Genomic DNA, 8,056 nt, shown 5'->3' with positions numbered 1-8,056 from the left:
GGGGGGGGGGGGGTGCATGCTAGAAACTCTGCAGGGTGCCCGAACTTTTGCAGACGGCATTTTTTTAGTTTTCCGTTATTTTGAAAGTGTAAATGGTGGAAATAAAATATAATATATTTTGTGACATATGATACAAAAATATTTTACCTGGGGTGCCCAAACTTTCGAACCCCACTGTAGCTACCCCTGTCTCAATCAAACCCCATCCCTACTAACAGACATGATACATTGAGAATAGGAAACCTTGGGGATGTCAACAGAAATAATCAGAGGAGTAAACAAGTAAGGTATGTAGGCTAGACCTTATCAATTTTACCATAATGTAGGTATGCCTAAGCCATCTCATGCTAATAAAACAAAGACATGGTAAATATAAATGTTAATTAAATATACATGATAAACTCTGAATGTGTCAGGTTTGCACACACTGAGAAATTTGCACGTGGGCCTACTTAATTAAATGTCACTTAGTTACACACGTTACACAGACGCCTGAAATACACACATGAACACATGCTCAGGACCTATACATGTACAAATGGAGAGATGTGAGAGCAGTTGGGGGTTCGGTGGCATGCTCAAGGGCATCTTGGCGGTGCCCAGGTGGCAGCGTCCAGGTGAACTAGCACCTCAATTTAAATTATTAAACAAATTAAGGATGATTAAGGGAAAGTTATTATCATTCTGGTTGAAATACAAAGGCAAGAGCTTATTCTGGCTAACGTATGTGCACATGATGTAGATTATCAAGCTTTTTTATAGATTAGGAAAAGAAATTACAAGCTCTAGGGAACCACAACATTTCTCTAGGGGGCTATTTTAAGTTGATAATGGATCCAGTTCTCGACTGTAGTGGGTTTGTAGCATGCAGGGCCCTCAGAGCCTCTTACAGAGGATGTGGAAGCTGTTAGGCGTGGTTGATGGTTGGAGAATCTTCAACCCAGTTGGGAGAGACTATACATTTTCTTCTCCAATGCACAAGACATATTCTAGGATGGACTTTTTCTGTCCAAATCATTGGCTTCCTCTGCTGTAGGATATATGATAGGAAATATCATGGGCGTGTCAAGACCTGTTGCCTTACAGTGAGGTGCTCTTACACGTGGTGCCTTAAATCCTCCCTTTTACAGGAGCCAGAAAATGTAAAATGTGTTTTCTTAATGTGTTGTGGTGTGGTCTTTTTGCATGGGTTTTCTTAATGTGTAGTGTTGTAGGCTCTGTGCATGCTTTCTAAATGTGACGTGTGTTGTAGGCTATGTGCATTTTTCTGAATGTTTTGTGGGCTATTCACATGTGCTTTCTTAATGTGTAGTGTTGTGGGCTATGTGCATGCTTTCTTAATGTGACTTGTGTTGCAGGCTATGTGCATTTTTCTGAATGTTTTGTGGGCTATTCACATGTGCTTTCTTAATGTGTAGTGTTGTGGGCTATGTGCATGCTTTTTTAATGTGTAGTGTTGTGGGCTATGTGCATCTTTCTTAATGTGTAGTGTTGTAGGCTATGTGCATCTTTCTTAATGTGTAGTGTTGTGGGCTATGTGCATTTTTCTTAATGTGTAGTGTTGTGGGCTATGTGCATGCTTTCTTAACGTGTAGTGTTGTAGACTATGTGCATGCTTTCTTAACGTGTAGTGTTGTAGACTATGTGCATGCTTTCTTAACGTGTAGTGTTGTAGACTATGTGCATGCTTTCTTAATGTGTAGTGTTGTGGGCTATGTGCATCTTTCTTAATGTGTAGTGTTGTGGGCTATGTGCATCTTTCTTAATGTTTAGTGTTGTAGGCTATGTGCATTTTTCTTAATGTGTAGTGTTGTAGACTATGTGCATGCTTTCTTAATGTGTAGTGTTGTGGGCTATGTGCATTTTTCTTAATGTGTAGTGTTGTGGGCTATGTGCATGCTTTCTTAATGTGACTTGTGTTGCAGGCTATGTGCATTTTTCTGAATGTGTTGTGGGCTATTCACATGTGCTTTCTTAATGTTTTGTGGTGTGGTCTATTTGCATAGATTTTCTTTTTTCAAAGATTATTTTGGGGGATTTTCCCTTTATTAGAGAGAGACAGGGGATGGACATGAAAAGTGGAGTGAGATGGGGGACAACACACTGGATTTGGACCTGGGCCGCTGCAGGACTCAGCCAACATGGGGCAAGCGCTCTTACTGGGTGTGCTAGAGGCCGCCCCAGCATGGGTTTTCCTAATGTGCAGTGTTGTGGGTTATGTGCATGTTTTCTTAAGGTCTTGAGGGCTATTCACACGTGCTTTCTTAATGTTTTGTGGTGTGGTCTATTTGTATGGGTTTTCTCAATTTGTAGTGTTGTGGGCTATGTGTGTTCAATTCAATTACATTTTTTATTTACAGTATAACATCATAATAAGAGTTATCAACAGTCATTTGACCGATATTGTAGGACTAGACCACACTAGGATTTATTAAAGACCCAACAATTCCAGTAAATCCTCCAAGAGCAAGCATTTAGTGGGACAGTAATGAGGAAAAACTCCTTTTAGGGAGAAACCTCGAGTGGTGAGGAACACTTCCTTTCAGGGATAAACCTCGAACAAAACCCGGGCTCTTGGTAGGCGGTGTCTGACGGTGCCGGTTGGGGGTGTGATGAACAGTGCATGTGTTTAGTTGATGTGTTGTGGGCTACGTGCATGGGTTTTTCTAAGCTGCAGTGCAGTGGCCTCTCAGGGCCACAGTAGATCTGAGTATCAAACTGGATGAGTGGGAGAGGACATGTTGTACACTTTGATCCTATTTTGTTGAATGGTCTTAAATATTGTAGTGACTGTATCTTCTTGATTTTTGTCTGGGTGGGTGGTGACGACAAAGGGGAGGAGGGGCTGTACATGATGCAAATTGTATGTTTTATATGTTGTTAAAAAAATAAAAATTGGTAACCGCAAAAAATGCATTTTTATGGCGTTCCCTGGTAGCTCACCTTGTTAACCGTGCGCCACATGTACCATGCTTGCTATATTTTGTAGTTTAATTTGATAAATTTGTGTATTTGAATCTTACACTCTTACATTATGTATTTTTTGGCCCATCATTGGGAAAATTGGCAGATGCTGTGGATGCATTTTCTCAAAGTACACTGGATTTGATTTATTATGTGATAAGAGTGGCATCTGGTTTCCATTTTAACAACTAAAAGAACATCTTTCACTTGGTAATTTAATGTCCAGTCCACTAGTCTTTATGAAAGGCTGTCTTGTTGCATATCTATCATCACCTGATAACTTAATGAATTTCAGGAAACTGGGATTTTTTTTTTTTTTTTTTAAGAAAACCTAGCATTTTCACACTGAATACTAACCCTTCCATAGTCATTTTTACAAAAACAATATTAAGGATTTGATTGATGATAACTATTAATTATGTCTTTGCTCTATTAAGCTGTACTAGCCCCCCATGCCTGTGATCCAGCATGTTGAATACATTGGTATTGGTTGAAAAAGGTGTGTACACTATGAGAAAGGTCGTTCATCAGACTTTCTTCTAACAGGTCATGGTCTAAAAGTTATAGATAAATGATTCGAAATGTTCTTCAGCCAAGACTTTTCAAACAGAAATTCAATTATATTTTATGGAGGTACCATGGGGTCCTGCAAGAAAGCAAAGACACACCAGTTTTGCTTTTATGTGCCCACTTCCTGCACACCCCAGAGACAGCCAGCCACGCTGTTGGATTCCCATTACCGTTGGACTGCTTGCTGAACTGTGTCAGGAGGTCTGGTGTCAACAAAGGTGTAAAGATATTATTCATTTTAAGGAGTAAGGGATTCATCTCCCGGCTGAATAAGTTAGTCTAGGGCCTCTCGCGTCATAAATTTCACTCCCTAGATGATCTAAAACCTGCTCTTATCTCTGCCCAGGCCAAGAAAACACTGTGGACTCCCTCGCATGGACGTTTTGGTGTCTTTGCAAATCCGTAGCTAAACCTTTGCGATGGAATGCTTTGCCTTCTCCCTTACAGTCTGCTGTACAGCCCCCTCAATACTGGAGCAAATTACAGTCAGCAATAACTACATTTCTGGGGCCTGTCTCTCCCAAACTTCAAGTCCTATGAGTGGGCCTTCACACTTAGACCTCTCCTATCTTGGTTTCAAGCTGATGCTCAAGTGTCTTGGCGAGCGTTGGAGGAGCGGATGATAGCTCCATACTCTTATACTAACATTCTGCATTCTAAAATCTCACCCCGTCACTGCTGCTTGAGATATGGTCCTATTATTTCATATTTGCTATTGATCTGGAGGAGGGTGGAAAAATTGGCTGGTTGCTCTTCTGTTTGGGACCCACACTCTCAAATATTTAACAATGAGAGATTGTTGATTGCCCGTCATCCTATTCAAATTCCTGATTGGGAGAAAAAAAACATTTGCACACATATGTATGTATTAAGCATGGTATATCTCCTTTTTTTTGTTTGTAGCTGAGATCGACTTTGAAAAGCAATGGTGCCCCTGTACAGGCCCCTCTCACGCCACATCCATTTTGAAAATGGTTTCCCTCTGCTGGGAGAACAAGGGGTTTTGTATCAAGACTCTACTGTTTTTTACACACCTCTGGCGTTAGACAGTGTGGAGGAGAGTGTGGGCTCAGCATCCAGAAACCCTGATCATCAGATCCATACGTGTACTTTCTGTTCCTCCAGAGTGATTGGCAGTTATTATCATGTTTTGGGATTGTACCCCCAGAGGCCGAATTTTGGAAAATGGTTGCCTTTAACCTCTCTGGGTTGTCTAAGATTAGATTGCCGTGTTCGCCTGTCACTCATTTGGAATGATTTGCCAAGGCTGGATAAGAGAAGAGCATTGCTGGCTGGACTCACGGCTGCAAAAACACGTCGGAAACCTCCACATTCACTCTCTTTCCGAGCTTGGGTTTAACATATTTGGATATTGTTTATTTGGAGTCGTCGATGGCTAGAGTCCACGTCAGGTGTTAGTTGTGAATTAGATGTTTTATTTATTTATTTTCTATTTTTATTATTTTTATCTTAGTTGTTAATCATTCATATGTGTGTATATGCATATGTATAGGGTTATAGGGTTCGTATGTGAATATACATTTTATGAACAATTTTAGTGACGTGTGTATACCCGCCCCATGTTATGCTACCCCACCATGTTATGTGTGTGTGTGTGTGTGTGTGTGTGTGTGGGGGGGGGGTTGTAGAGCAAGTACCAACTCTAGAGGCATACTGGGAGAAACAAAGTGTCTCCCCTGTGTTTTCTGATCACGGTGGGAAATCTGTAGCAGGAAAAGTTAACCCCCCCCACCCCCCCCCCTTGATTTCATGTTGTTTATGGAGAGGGAGAAACAGGAAATGAGTTTGGGGGGGGGGGGATGTGATGCTGCCAGACCAATGCAGTGTTGCTGCAGTGTTGCTGCAATGTGTAGTTAAAAATGTTTTGCATATTGCACCATATTTACCTTCATGTAATATTATCAGGAACGGCACTTTTCTAAATTGAATTTTGTTATAGGGTGGTGTGGAGGTTCTCCATCAGATGGCGGGTTGGGTTTTGACGGTTGATCTGAAAGACACTGTGCATGGGAGACATGGAGAGACAAATATGAATGCTGAGGGGTACTTATTGTTGTTCTTTTGCTACATAAAATGAGATAATGTCATTTTTGCACTGTGATTCGGTGTTTCCATGTGTACTGAGAGGCCTGTAAAGCAGTATAATAACAATTACTGTCTGTCCGTGGGTTTGAGTCACAGATTGCAGCTCATGCTGCATTGCATTACATTATAAGAATCTAGCTGAGGCTTTTATCCTAACTACTTACAATAAAGACATTTAACCTTGTGGATACTATGTGAAAAATTGCAAGAATCTTGCAAGTACATCAACCTCAACAAATATGATGATGCTTCAATTGCTGCATGGTTTCAGCTAAACCCAACTCTAAGAGTATTTAAACTCATGCTAGATTTACAAAATTAGAGATTACCAAAAAGGGCTTTTCTTCAGTCATCTGTGCATTTGTTACAATGCTGGTGGATTATTTCTGTTTATTACCTACATTACAAGTCACATTTTAGGTACCCCAGATCGCACTCGCCATATTCATCTGTGCTAGTCAAAATGTTGTCATTGAGTGTTTCTATGTGTGCATCACTACTGCAGTTTCTGTGTGCATGTATACGTTGTGTGCAGGGGTTAACGTGTGCTGGAACGATCCGAAACGGCATTCAGGCACCTTCGCTGTAGCAGTGACCTCTGTAGCCCATTCTGACGCCATTCCACAATACAATGAAAGAACTGTACATGTATGTGTGATGTGTAGGCGTGTGGCCTAGTAATGCCACCATTTAGCTTCTCACTCTCAGGGACCCACCCTATGCCTCTCCATTAACAGGTACCACATTAAAGGAGCAGGTTATTCTCCTAGCAGCTATCTGCCAAGCCTGACTTTGTTTTAACTGAACACTTTTCAAGACGTGTTATTGAACAGTTGTACTGTTTAAACAGGCATTTCAAGCCACCTATATGCCAAGTCCCCGTACAGACAAAAATACAGAGACGGAGACTAGAAGCTGGAAAGATGCCAGTTCACCTCCTTGACACTGCCAAGGTGCCCTTGAGCAAGGCACCGGACCCCAACTGCTCACTCATCTCTCCATCCTGATGTGTGTACATTTCAGGTTTGTGTAAAAACTGTACAACATTTTAATTCCCCCCTTGTCTGCAGGGGGAAAGGTTACAATCGGGACTATGGGGTTACTCCCAGGACAAATGACTGCAGCAGGCATAGGTATGTATCTGCACCAGGTCCTGCAGTGATAGCAACAGCCCACCCGGGTAATGCATCCACGGGGTGGGCACAGTGAAGGTGAAAGGCTGGACCGCAGGCCCCTAGGAAGTGTTCAAAGCTTTGAAGCAAATTCAACATAGTGGCCAAACAGTGGAATTGCAACTCCTAGTCACGTGATCCCGTCTGGCCCAAAAATACTTCCCCTCTTACTGTAGATGATGAAAGAGACGTCTGTAAATCAGTGAATCATTTTTTATTTAAATGTTATTTTTTGGTCTTTAATGGATCGGCGAGCTGAAGACAGGCGAGTGGGAGAGAAAGGGGGATGAAATGCAGGAGAAGGGGCAGCGGGTAAGAATCAAAGAAGTTGATGACATTGATGCTAGATGATTGGTATTGGCAAAAGTAGATGGACATCTAAAAAGGTTTATTCCTCTCCTTGTTCTAATAATAAATCACGTATACATGACAAAGGGACAGTACACCTTTCATGGAATTTTAGTTTATGGACGTTCCACATGTGCCAGAGAAAATACGTGAGAATCACCTCTCCTCTTAGATTTTCCACTTGCAATTTCTCATGCAAACCTCCCTTCAATGAACCCAGCTGCACAGTCACGGGGTGAATGAGTAGCAGTAACTCTTGTCTCCTTATAACTAGAAAAGTCTTTGAGAGAACACACAATAACCTAAAAGTGTTAAATGGAGGGTATAAATGGCTGGTAACTATAAATTAAGCTGTACCAGTTTTTCAACAGGTTGGATGGATCAGTAACAAGATAGTACCGCCTTGATGGCGTTAAAGAGAATTCACGAGAAAGAACATGGCCAGAATTACCCATGATTCTCTTAGTTTTCTGGATTACCGGGATTAGCTTTCAAGCCCGGTGACTGAACGCCAGAGATCTTAGAGCAGATCTTTACAACGTTGGTGATCCACTAGCGAATGAATGAAAAAGTTAAAAAAATAATAATAATAAAGGAGTGACAAAAGCGCCATAAAATCTCCTCCGACATTATAAGAGTTCAGCTTCAGCATCAAGTGGATTCTTTGTTCTCCACGTTTGATCAGCTCAGTGTTTTTTTTGTTAAATTTAACGATTTCAACATGTTACCCACCATGGACAATGCTGGCGCTGGGCTTAAGACAATTCTTGCTAAAATTGATAATTAATCCTTTAGTTTTTGTCACTCTTAAGGTCCAGGTAGTAATAGGTCCACACTATTGTACAAAATGCTGATAGGCATAGCCATGCTTTGAATCTCTCTTCCCCCCCCCCCCC

The 8,056-nt window shown here is 41.4% G+C and overlaps 1 long non-coding RNA gene across 1 annotated transcript in view; it reads left to right on the top strand.

Annotated features, from left to right (window-relative positions):
- The window catches only part of LOC116672319 (uncharacterized), a 25,784-nt gene extending 21,240 nt beyond the window's left edge, over window positions 1-4,544 (top strand). Inside the window, exon 5 of the long non-coding RNA XR_004327524.1 lies at window positions 4,533-4,544. This is a non-coding gene — a long non-coding RNA (uncharacterized LOC116672319). The remainder of the gene's footprint in view (window positions 1-4,532) is intronic.
- Window positions 4,545-8,056: the final 3,512 nt, after the last annotated feature.

This window comes from Etheostoma spectabile, chromosome 22 (genome assembly GCF_008692095.1).
Source record: "Etheostoma spectabile isolate EspeVRDwgs_2016 chromosome 22, UIUC_Espe_1.0, whole genome shotgun sequence".
NCBI classification, from domain to species: domain Eukaryota; kingdom Metazoa; phylum Chordata; class Actinopteri; order Perciformes; family Percidae; genus Etheostoma; species Etheostoma spectabile.
This window is presented reverse-complemented; position numbering and strand designations above follow the sequence as displayed.